Raw genomic sequence first — 12,628 nt, forward strand, 5'->3', positions numbered from 1 at the left:
TCTCACCAAGATTTGAAATCAGAATACTGGATTCAAAGTCCAAAGTGCTCACCATTACACCATGGAACCCATTATTAGAGAGTCTTCCTCTACTCAATATTGCTGATCTTTGAAATACTGAATGTTCTCCTGTTTTAGGTACATTTGGCATTTTTGTGTTTGCTGATGCTTTTATGTTTGGCCGGTTAGCTCAGTTGGTTAGAGCGTGGTGCTAATAATGCCAAGGTCATGTGTTCGATCCCCATACGGGCCATGTGCTTTTTCTTGTTGTCCTACAAGAAATGCCAAGAAGGGATTTTATCCAGCGGCAAAGTGCATGAAGTGTGGGATGAATGCATTGGCTACAGTTAGCAGCCCTTGAAACTTGCAAGAGAACATCATAGACACATACAAAACAGAGAATTTTTAAATCCATGTTAGGAATAAACAAAAATGTCATCCTTTGGCTGATGCAGCATTTCTCTATATGGCATACATAGAAAACTTTTTCTCAAATATAGCAATATGGCAAATCTAAGAAATGCTGTGGCAAATTAACCAATCAGGACATTTATTTGGTGATTGAATCTACTATGGGGGACTAAGTTTTAAGACGAGAAGAAGAACAGACCTTTACTCTCATTAGTGCACACTGAAGAAGAAAATTCTTAAAACCAGAATATCTTAAAACCATAGCACAAGTGATGGATCACTGCATTCTTATTGCAACTTTTCCTATTTCCAAATGTTTGACAAACATCTCTCCAGTTGAAAACTGATTTGAAACAGCTTCAAAATTAGTTTGGAGTAAAAAAACCACTGAAGATGATGGGATTTATACAAAGTTTAAATATAGATAAGCTATCCTAAAATTCAACTTTAAGGAAATTGAACAAAGTTAGGTCCCACCAAGATTTGAAATCAGATTACTGGATTCAAAGTCCAAAGTGCTCACCATTACACCATGGAACCCATTATTAGAGAGTCTTCCTCTACTCAATATTGCTGATCTTTGAAATACTGAATGCTCTCCTGTTTTAGGTACATTTGGCATTTTTGTGTTTGCTGATGCTTTTATGTTTGGCCGGTTTGCTCAGTTGGTTAGAGCGTGGTGCTAATAACGCCAAGGTCATGGGTTTGATCCCCATATGGGCCATGTGCTTTTTCTTCTTGGCAAGAAATGCCAAGAACGGATTTTATCCAGCGGCAAAGTGCATGAAGTGTGGGATGAATGCATTGGCTACAGTTAGCAGCCCTTGAAACTTGCTAGAGAACATCATAGACACATACAAAACAGAGAATTTTTAAATCCATGTTAGGAATAAACAAAAATGTCATCCTTTGGCTGATGCAGCATTTCTCTATATGGCATACATAGAAAACTTTTTCTCAAATATAGCAATATGGCAAATCTAAGAAATGCTGTGGCAAATTAACCAATCAGGACATTTATTTGGTGATTGAATCTACTATGGGGGACTAAGTTTTAAGACGAGAAGAAGAACAGACCTTTACTCTCATTAGTGCACACTGAAGAAGAAAATTCTTAAAACCAGAATATCTTAAAACCATAGCACAAGTGATGGATCACTGCATTCTTATTGCAACTTTTCCTATTTCCAAATGTTTGACAAACATCTCTCCAGTTGAAAACTGATTTGAAACAGCTTCAAAATTAGTTTGGAGTAAAAAAACCACTGAAGATGATGGGATTTATACAAAGTTTAAATATAGATAAGCTATCCTAAAATTCAACTTTAAGGAAATTGAACAAAGTTAGGTCCCACCAAGATTTGAAATCAGATTACTGGATTCAAAGTCCAAAGTGCTCACCATTACACCATGGAACCCATTATTAGAGAGTCTTCCTCTACTCAATATTGCTGATCTTTGAAATACTGAATGCTCTCTTGTTTTAGGTACATTTGGCATTTTTGTGTTTGCTGATGCTTTTGTGTTTGGCCGGTTAGCTCAGTTGGTTAGAGTGTGGTGCTAATAACGCCAAGGTCATGTGTTCGATCCCCATACGGGCCATGTGCTTTTTCTTGTTGTCCTACAAGAAATGCCAAGAAGGGATTTTATCCAGCGGCAAAGTGCATGAAGTGTGGGATGAATGCATTGGCTACAGTTAGCAGCCCTTGAAACTTGCAAGAGAACATCATAGACACATACAAAACAGAGAAATTTTAAATCCATGTTAGGAATAAACAAAAATGTCATCCTTTGGCTGATGCAGCATTTCTCTATATGGCATACATAGAAAACTTTTTCTCAAATATAGCAATATGGCAAATCTAAGAAATGCTAAGGCTAATTAATCAATCAGGACATTTATTTGGTGATTGAATCTACTATGGGGGACTAAGTTTTAAGAAGAGAAGAAGAACAGACCTTTACTCTCATTAGTGCACACTGAAGAAGAAAATTCTTAAAACCAGAATATCTTAAAACCATAGCACAAGTGATGGATCACTGCATTCTTATTGCAACTTTTCCTATTTCCAAATGTTTGACAAACATCTCTCCAGTTGAAAACTGATTTGAAACAGCTTAAAAATTAGTTTGGAGTAAAAAAACCATTGAAGATGATGGGATTTATACAAAGTTTAAATATAGATAAGCTATCCTAAAATTCAACTTTAAGGAAATTGAACAAAGTTAGGTCTCACCAAGATTTGAAATCAGAATACTGGATTCAAAGTCCAAAGTGCTCACCATTACACCATGGAACCCATTATTAGAGAGTCTTCCTCTACTCAATATTGCTGATCTTTGAAATACTGAATGTTCTCCTGTTTTAGGTACATTTGGCATTTTTGTGTTTGCTGATGCTTTTATGTTTGGTCGGTTAGCTCAGTTGGTTAGAGCGTGGTGCTAATAATGCCAATGTCATGTGTTCGATCCCCATACGGGCCATGTGCTTTTTCTTGTTGTCCTACAAGAAATGCCAAGAAGGGATTTTATCCAGCGGCAAAGTGCATGAAGTGTGGGATGAATGCATTGGCTACAGTTAGCAGCCCTTGAAACTTGCAAGAGAACATCATAGACACATACAAAACAGAGAATTTTTAAATCCATGTTAGGAATAAACAAAAATGTCATCCTTTGGCTGATGCAGCATTTCTCTATATGGCATACATAGAAAACTTTTTCTCAAATATAGCAATATGGCAAATCTAAGAAATGCTGTGGCAAATTAATCAATCAGGACATTTATTTGGTGATTGAATCTACTATGGGGGACTAAGTTTTAAGACGAGAAGAAGAACAGACCTTTACTCTCATTAGTGCACACTGAAGAAGAAAATTCTTAAAACCAGAATATCTTAAAACCATAGCACAAGTGATGGATCACTGCATTCTTATTGCAACTTTTCCTATTTCCAAATGTTTGACAAACATCTCTCCAGTTGAAAACTGATTTGAAACAGTTTCAAAATTAGTTTGGAGTAAAGAAACCACTGAAGATGATGGGATTTATACAAAGTTTAAATATAGATAAGCTATCCTAAAATTCAACTTTAAGGAAATTGAACAAAGTTAGGTCTCACCAAGATTTGAAATCAGAATACTGGATTCAAAGTCCAAAGTGCTCACCATTACACCATGGAACCCATTATTAGAGAGTCTTCCTCTACTCAATATTGCTGATCTTTGAAATACTGAATGTTCTCCTGTTTTAGGTACATTTGGCATTTTTGTGTTTGCTGATGCTTTTAAGTTTGGCCGGTTAGCTCAGTTGGTTAGAGCGTGGTGCTAATAATGCCAAGGTCATGTGTTCGATCCCCATATGGGCCATGTGCTTTTTCTTGTTGTCCTACAAGAAATGCCAAGAAGGGATTTTATCCAGCGGCAAAGTGCATGAAGTGTGGGATGAATGCATTGGCTACAGTTAGCAGCCCTTGAAACTTGCAAGAGAACATCATAGACACATACAAAACAGAGAAATTTTAAATCCATGTTAGGAATAAACAAAAATGTCATCCTTTGGCTGATGCAGCATTTCTCTATATGGCATACATAGAAAACTTTTTCTCAAATATAGCAATATGGCAAATCTAAGAAATGCTATGGCAAATTAATCAATCAGGACATTTATTTGGTGATTGAATCTACTATGGGGGACTAAGTTTTAAGAAGAGAAGAAGAACAGACCTTTACTCTCATTAGTGCACACTGAAGAAGAAAATTCTTAAAACCAGAATATCTTAAAACCATAGCACAAGTGATGGATCACTGCATTCTTATTGCAACTTTTCCTATTTCCAAATGTTTGACAAACATCTCTCCAGTTGAAAACTGATTTGAAACAGCTTAAAAATTAGTTTGGAGTAAAAAAACCATTGAAGATGATGGGATTTATACAAAGTTTAAATATAGATAAGCTATCCTAAAATTCAACTTTAAGGAAATTGAACAAAGTTAGGTCTCACCAAGATTTGAAATCAGAATACTGGATTCAAAGTCCAAAGTGCTCACCATTACACCATGGAACCCATTATTAGAGAGTCTTCCTCTACTCAATATTGCTGATCTTTGAAATACTGAATGTTCTCCTGTTTTAGGTACATTTGGCATTTTTGTGTTTGCTGATGCTTTTATGTTTGGTCGGTTAGCTCAGTTGGTTAGAGTGTGGTGCTAATAATGCCAATGTCATGTGTTCGATCCCCATACGGGCCATGTGCTTTTTCTTGTTGTCCTACAAGAAATGCCAAGAAGGGATTTTATCCAGCGGCAAAGTGCATGAAGTGTGGGATGAATGCATTGGCTACAGTTAGCAGCCCTTGAAACTTGCAAGAGAACATCATAGACACATACAAAACAGAGAATTTTTAAATCCATGTTAGGAATAAACAAAAATGTCATCCTTTGGCTGATGCAGCATTTCTCTATATGGCATACATAGAAAACTTTTTCTCAAATATAGCAATATGGCAAATCTAAGAAATGCTGTGGCAAATTAATCAATCAGGACATTTATTTGGTGATTGAAAATACTATGGGGGACTAAGTTTTAAGACGAGAAGAAGAACAGACCTTTACTCTCATTAGTGCACACTGAAGAAGAAAATTCTTAAAACCAGAATATCTTAAAACCATAGCACAAGTGATGGATCACTGCATTCTTATTGCAACTTTTCCTATTTCCAAATGTTTGACAAACATCTCTCCAGTTGAAAACTGATTTGAAACAGTTTCAAAATTAGTTTGGAGTAAAGAAACCACTGAAGATGATGGGATTTATACAAAGTTTAAATATAGATAAGCTATCCTAAAATTCAACTTTAAGGAAATTGAACAAAGTTAGGTCTCACCAAGATTTGAAATCAGAATACTGGATTCAAAGTCCAAAGTGCTCACCATTACACCATGGAACCCATTATTAGAGAGTCTTCCTCTACTCAATATTGCTGATCTTTGAAATACTGAATGTTCTCCTGTTTTAGGTACATTTGGCATTTTTGTGTTTGCTGATGCTTTTATGTTTGGCCGGTTAGCTCAGTTGGTTAGAGCGTGGTGCTAATAATGCCAAGGTCATGTGTTCGATCCCCATATGGGCCATGTGCTTTTTCTTGTTGTCCTACAAGAAATGCCAAGAAGGGATTTTATCCAGCGGCAAAGTGCATGAAGTGTGGGATGAATGCATTGGCTACAGTTAGCAGCCCTTGAAACTTGCAAGAGAACATCATAGACACATACAAAACAGAGAATTTTTAAATCCATGTTAGGAATAAACAAAAATGTCATCCTTTGGCTGATGCAGCATTTCTCTATATGGCATACATAGAAAACCTTTTCTCAAATATAGCAATATGGCAAATCTAAGAAATGCTGTGGCAAATTAATCAATCAGGACATTAATTTGGTGATTGAATCTACTATGGGGGACTAAGTTTTAAGACGAGAAGAAGAACAGACCTTTACTCTCATTAGTGCACACTGAAGAAGAAAATTCTTAAAACCAGAATATCTTAAAACCATAGCACAAGTGATGGATCACTGCTTTCTTATTGCAACTTTTCCTATTTCCAAATGTTTGACAAACATCTCTCCAGTTGAAAACTGATTTGAAACAGCTTCAAAATTAGTTTGGAGTAAAAAAACCACTTAAGATGAAGGGATTTATACAAAGTTTAAATATAGATAAGCTATCCTAAAATTCAACTTTAAGGAAATTGAACAAAGTTAGGTCCCACCAAGATTTGAAATCAGATTACTGGATTCAAAGTCCAAAGTGCTCACCATTACACCATGGAACCCATTATTAGAGAGCCTTCCTCTACTCAATATTGCTGATCTTTGAAATACTGAGTGCTCTCCTGTTTTAGGTACATTTGGCATTTTTGTGTTTGCTGATGCTTTTATGTTTGGCTGGTTTGCTCAGTTGGTTAGAGCGTGGTGCTAATAACGCCAAGGTCATCGGTTTGATCCCCATATGGGCCATGTGCTTTTTCTTCTTGGCAAGAAATGCCAAAAAGGGATTTTATCCAGCGGCAAAGTGCATGAAGTGTGGGATGAATGCATTGGCTACAGTTAGCAGCCCTTGAAACTTGCAAGAGAACATCATAGACACATACAAAACAGAGAATTTTTAAATCCATGTTAGGAATAAACAAAAATGTCATCCTTTGGCTGATGCAGCATTTCTCTATATTTCATACATAGAAAACTTTTTCTCAAATATAGCAATATGGCAAATCTAAGAAATGCTATGGCAAATTAATCAATCAGGACATTTATTTGGTGATTGAATCTACTATGGGGGACTAAGTTTTAAGAAGAGAAGAAGAACAGACCTTTACTCTCATTAGTGCACACTGAAGAAGAAAATTCTTAAAACCAGAATATCTTAAAACCATAGCACAAGTGATGGATCACTGCATTCTTATTGCAACTTTTCCTATTTCCAAATGTTTGACAAACATCTCTCCAGTTGAAAACTGATTTGAAACAGCTTAAAAATTAGTTTGGAGTAAAAAAACCATTGAAGATAATGGGATTTATACAAAGTTTAAATATAGATAAGCTATCCTAAAATTCAACTTTAAGGAAATTGAACAAAGTTAGGTCTCACCAAGATTTGAAATCAGAATACTGGATTCAAAGTCCAAAGTGCTCACCATTACACCATGGAACCCATTATTAGAGAGTCTTCATCTACTCAATATTGCTGATCTTTGAAATACTGAATGTTCTCCTGTTTTAGGTACATTTGGCATTTTTGTGTTTGCTGATGCTTTTATGTTTGGCCGGTTAGCTCAGTTGGTTAGAGCGTGGTGCTAATAACGCCAAGGTCATGTGTTCGATCCCCATACGGGCCATGTGCTTTTTCTTGTTGTCCTACAAGAAATGCCAAGAAGGGATTTTATCCAGCGGCAAAGTGCATGAAGTGTGGGATGAATGCATTGGCAACAGTTAGCAGCCCTTGAAACTTGCAAGAGAACATCATAGACACATACAAAACAGAGAATTTTTAAATCCATGTTAGGAATAAACAAAAATGTCATCCTTTGGCTGATGCAGCATTTCTCTATATGGCATACATAGAAAACTTTTTCTCAAATATAGCAATATGGCAAATCTAAGAAATGCTGTGGCAAATTAATCAATCAGGACATTTATTTGGTGATTGAATCTACTATGGGGGACTAAGTTTTAAGAAGAGAAGAAGAACAGACCTTTACTCTCATTAGTGCACACTGAAGAAGAAAATTCTTAAAACCAGAATATCTTAAAACCATAGCACAAGTGATGGATCACTGCATTCTTATTGCAACTTTTCCTATTTCCAAATGTTTGACAAACATCTCTCCAGTTGAAAACTGATTTGAAACAGCTTAAAAATTAGTTTGGAGTAAAAAAACCATTGAAGATGATGGGATTTATACAAAGTTTAAATATAGATAAGCTATCCTAAAATTCAACTTAAAGGAAATTGAACAAAGTTAGGTCTCACCAAGATTTGAAATCAGAATACTGGATTCAAAGTCCAAAGTGCTCACCATTACACCATGGAACCCATTATTAGAGAGTCTTCCTCTACTCAATATTGCTGATCTTTGAAATACTGAATGTTCTCCTGTTTTAGGTACATTTGGCATTTTTGTGTTTGCTGATGCTTTTATGTTTGGCCGGTTATCTCAGTTGGTTAGAGCGTGGTGCTAATAATGCCAAGGTCATGTGTTCGATCCCCATACGGGAAATGTGCTTTTTCTTGTTGTCCTACAAGAAATGCCAAGAAGGGATTTTATCCAGCGGCAAAGTGCATGAAGTGTGGGATGAATGCATTGGCTACAGTTAGCAGCCCTTGAAACTTGCAAGAGAACATCATAGACACATACAAAACAGAGAATTTTTAAATCCATGTTAGGAATAAACAAAAATGTCATCCTTTGGCTGATGCAGCATTTCTCTATATGGCATACATAGAAAACTTTTTCTCAAATATAGCAATATGGCAAATCTAAGAAATGCTGTGGCAAATTAACCAATCAGGACATTTATTTGGTGATTGAATCTACTATGGGGGACTAAGTTTTAAGACGAGAAGAAGAACAGACCTTTACTCTCATTAGTGCACACTGAAGAAGAAAATTCTTAAAACCAGAATATCTTAAAACCATAGCACAAGTGATGGATCACTGCATTCTTATTGCAACTTTTCCTATTTCCAAATGTTTGACAAACATCTCTCCAGTTGAAAACTGATTTGAAACAGCTTCAAAATTAGTTTGGAGTAAAAAAACCACTGAAGATGATGGGATTTATACAAAGTTTAAATATAGATAAGCTATCCTAAAATTCAACTTTAAGGAAATTGAACAAAGTTAGGTCCCACCAAGATTTGAAATCAGATTACTGGATTCAAAGTCCAAAGTGCTCACCATTACACCATGGAACCCATTATTAGAGAGTCTTCCTCTACTCAATATTGCTGATCTTTGAAATACTGAATGCTCTCCTGTTTTAGGTACATTTGGCATTTTTGTGTTTGCTGATGCTTTTATGTTTGGCCGGTTTGCTCAGTTGGTTAGAGCGTGGTGCTAATAACGCCAAGGTCATGGGTTTGATCCCCATATGGGCCATGTGCTTTTTCTTCTTGGCAAGAAATGCCAAGAAGGGATTTTATCCAGCGGCAAAGTGCATGAAGTGTGGGATGAATGCATTGGCTACAGTTAGCAGCCCTTGAAACTTGCTAGAGAACATCATAGACACATACAAAACAGAGAATTTTTAAATCCATGTTAGGAATAAACAAAAATGTCATCCTTTGGCTGATGCAGCATTTCTCTATATGGCATACATAGAAAACTTTTTCTCAAATATAGCAATATGGCAAATCTAAGAAATGCTGTGGCAAATTAACCAATCAGGACATTTATTTGGTGATTGAATCTACTATGGGGGACTAAGTTTTAAGACGAGAAGAAGAACAGACCTTTACTCTCATTAGTGCACACTGAAGAAGAAAATTCTTAAAACCAGAATATCTTAAAACCATAGCACAAGTGATGGATCACTGCATTCTTATTGCAACTTTTCCTATTTCCAAATGTTTGACAAACATCTCTCCAGTTGAAAACTGATTTGAAACAGCTTCAAAATTAGTTTGGAGTAAAAAAACCACTGAAGATGATGGGATTTATACAAAGTTTAAATATAGATAAGCTATCCTAAAATTCAACTTTAAGGAAATTGAACAAAGTTAGGTCCCACCAAGATTTGAAATCAGATTACTGGATTCAAAGTCCAAAGTGCTCACCATTACACCATGGAACCCATTATTAGAGAGTCTTCCTCTACTCAATATTGCTGATCTTTGAAATACTGAATGCTCTCCTGTTTTAGGTACATTTGGCATTTTTGTGTTTGCTGATGCTTTTATGTTTGGCCGGTTTGCTCAGTTGGTTAGAGCGTGGTGCTAATAACGCCAAGGTCATGGGTTTGATCCCCATATGGGCCATGTGCTTTTTCTTCTTGGCAAGAAATGCCAAGAAGGGATTTTATCCAGCGGCAAAGTGCATGAAGTGTGGGATGAATGCATTGGCTACAGTTAGCAGCCCTTCAAACTTGCTAGAGAACATCATAGACACATACAAAACAGAGAATTTTTAAATCCATGTTAGGAATAAACAAAAATGTCATCCTTTGGCTGATGCAGCATTTCTCTATATGGCATACATAGAAAACTTTTTCTCAAATATAGCAATATGGCAAATCTAAGAAATGCTAAGGCTAATTAATCAATCAGGACATTTATTTGGTGATTGAATCTACTATGGGGGACTAAGTTTTAAGAAGAGAAGAAGAACAGACCTTTACTCTCATTAGTGCACACTGAAGAAGAAAATTCTTAAAACCAGAGTATCTTAAAACCATAGCACAAGTGATGGATCACTGCATTCTTATTGCAACTTTTCCTATTTCCAAATGTTTGACAAACATCTCTCCAGTTGAAAACTGATTTGAAACAGCTTCAAAATTAGTTTGGAGTAAAAAAACCACTGAAGATGATGGGATTTATACAAAGTTTAAATATAGATAAGCTATCCTAAAATTCAACTTTAAGGAAATTGAACAAAGTTAGGTCCCACCAAGATTTGAAATCCGATTACTGGATTCAAAGTCCAAAGTGCTCACCATTACGCCATGGAACCCATTATTAGAGAGTCTTCATCTACTCAATATTGCTGATCTTTGAAATACTGAATGTTCTCCTGTTTTAGGTACATTTGGCATTTTTGTGTTTGCTGATGCTTTTATGTTTGGCCGGTTAGCTCAGTTGGTTAGAGCGTGGTGCTAATAACGCCAAGGTCATGTGTTCGATCCCCATACGGGCCATGTGCTTTTTCTTGTTGTCCTACAAGAAATGCCAAGAAGGGATTTTATCCAGCGGCAAAGTGCATGAAGTGTGGGATGAATGCATTGGCTACAGTTAGCAGCCCTTGAAACTTGCAAGAGAACATCATAGACACATACAAAACAGAGAAATTTTAAATCCATGTTAGGAATAAACAAAAATGTCATCCTTTGGCTGATGCAGCATTTCTCTATATGGCATACATAGAAAACTTTTTCTCAAATATAGCAATATGGCAAATCTAAGAAATGCTAAGGCTAATTAATCAATCAGGACATTTATTTGGTGATTGAATCTACTATGGGGGACTAAGTTTTAAGAAGAGAAGAAGAACAGACCTTTACTCTCATTAGTGCACACTGAAGAAGAAAATTCTTAAAACCAGAATATCTTAAAACCATAGCACAAGTGATGGATCACTGCATTCTTATTGCAACTTTTCCTATTTCCAAATGTTTGACAAACATCTCTCCAGTTGAAAACTGATTTGAAACAGCTTAAAAATTAGTTTGGAGTAAAAAAACCATTGAAGATGATGGGATTTATACAAAGTTTAAATATAGATAAGCTATCCTAAAATTCAACTTTAAGGAAATTGAACAAAGTTAGGTCTCACCAAGATTTGAAATCAGAATACTGGATTCAAAGTCCAAAGTGCTCACCATTACACCATGGAACCCATTATTAGAGAGTCTTCCTCTACTCAATATTGCTGATCTTTGAAATACTGAATGTTCTCCTGTTTTAGGTACATTTGGCATTTTTGTGTTTGCTGATGCTTTTATGTTTGGTCGGTTAGCTCAGTTGGTTAGAGCGTGGTGCTAATAATGCCAATGTCATGTGTTCGATCCCCATACGGGCCATGTGCTTTTTCTTGTTGTCCTACAAGAAATGCCAAGAAGGGATTTTATCCAGCGGCAAAGTGCATGAAGTGTGGGATGAATGCATTGGCTACAGTTAGCAGCCCTTGAAACTTGCAAGAGAACATCATAGACACATACAAAACAGAGAATTTTTAAATCCATGTTAGGAATAAACAAAAATGTCATCCTTTGGCTGATGCAGCATTTCTCTATATGGCATACATAGAAAACTTTTTCTCAAATATAGCAATATGGCAAATCTAAGAAATGCTGTGGCAAATTAATCAATCAGGACATTTATTTGGTGATTGAATCTACTATGGGGGACTAAGTTTTAAGACGAGAAGAAGAACAGACCTTTACTCTCATTAGTGCACACTGAAGAAGAAAATTCTTAAAACCAGAATATCTTAAAACCATAGCACAAGTGATGGATCACTGCATTCTTATTGCAACTTTTCCTATTTCCAAATGTTTGACAAACATCTCTCCAGTTGAAAACTGATTTGAAACAGTTTCAAAATTAGTTTGGAGTAAAGAAACCACTGAAGATGATGGGATTTATACAAAGTTTAAATATAGATAAGCTATCCTAAAATTCAACTTTAAGGAAATTGAACAAAGTTAGGTCTCACCAAGATTTGAAATCAGAATACTGGATTCAAAGTCCAAAGTGCTCACCATTACACCATGGAACCCATTATTAGAGAGTCTTCCTCTACTCAATATTGCTGATCTTTGAAATACTGAATGTTCTCCTGTTTTAGGTACATTTGGCATTTTTGTGTTTGCTGATGCTTTTAAGTTTGGCCGGTTAGCTCAGTTGGTTAGAGCGTGGTGCTAATAATGCCAAGGTCATGTGTTCGATCCCCATATGGGCCATGTGCTTTTTCTTGTTGTCCTACAAGAAATGCCAAGAAGGGAT

General features: G+C 36.0%; 3 non-coding genes across 3 annotated transcripts; all 3 read left to right on the forward strand.

The window, feature by feature from the left end:
- Positions 1-1,939: 1,939 nt before the first annotated feature.
- Positions 1,940-2,013, forward strand: TRNAI-AAU (transfer RNA isoleucine (anticodon AAU)). Its single transcript has one exon. It is a non-coding gene; the product is annotated as a tRNA-Ile (tRNA).
- A 5,214-nt stretch (positions 2,014-7,227) lies between these two features.
- TRNAI-AAU (transfer RNA isoleucine (anticodon AAU)) lies at positions 7,228-7,301 on the forward strand. Its single transcript has one exon. It is a non-coding gene; the product is annotated as a tRNA-Ile (tRNA).
- A 3,446-nt stretch (positions 7,302-10,747) lies between these two features.
- On the forward strand, positions 10,748-10,821 carry TRNAI-AAU (transfer RNA isoleucine (anticodon AAU)). The gene has a single exon. It is a non-coding gene; the product is annotated as a tRNA-Ile (tRNA).
- The last annotated feature ends 1,807 nt before the right edge of the window (positions 10,822-12,628 follow it).

The sequence above is a fragment of the Taudactylus pleione genome, unplaced genomic scaffold (genome assembly GCF_031769625.1).
Source record: "Taudactylus pleione unplaced genomic scaffold, aTauple2 ptg000085l, whole genome shotgun sequence".
NCBI classification, from domain to species: Eukaryota; Metazoa; Chordata; class Amphibia; order Anura; family Myobatrachidae; genus Taudactylus; species Taudactylus pleione.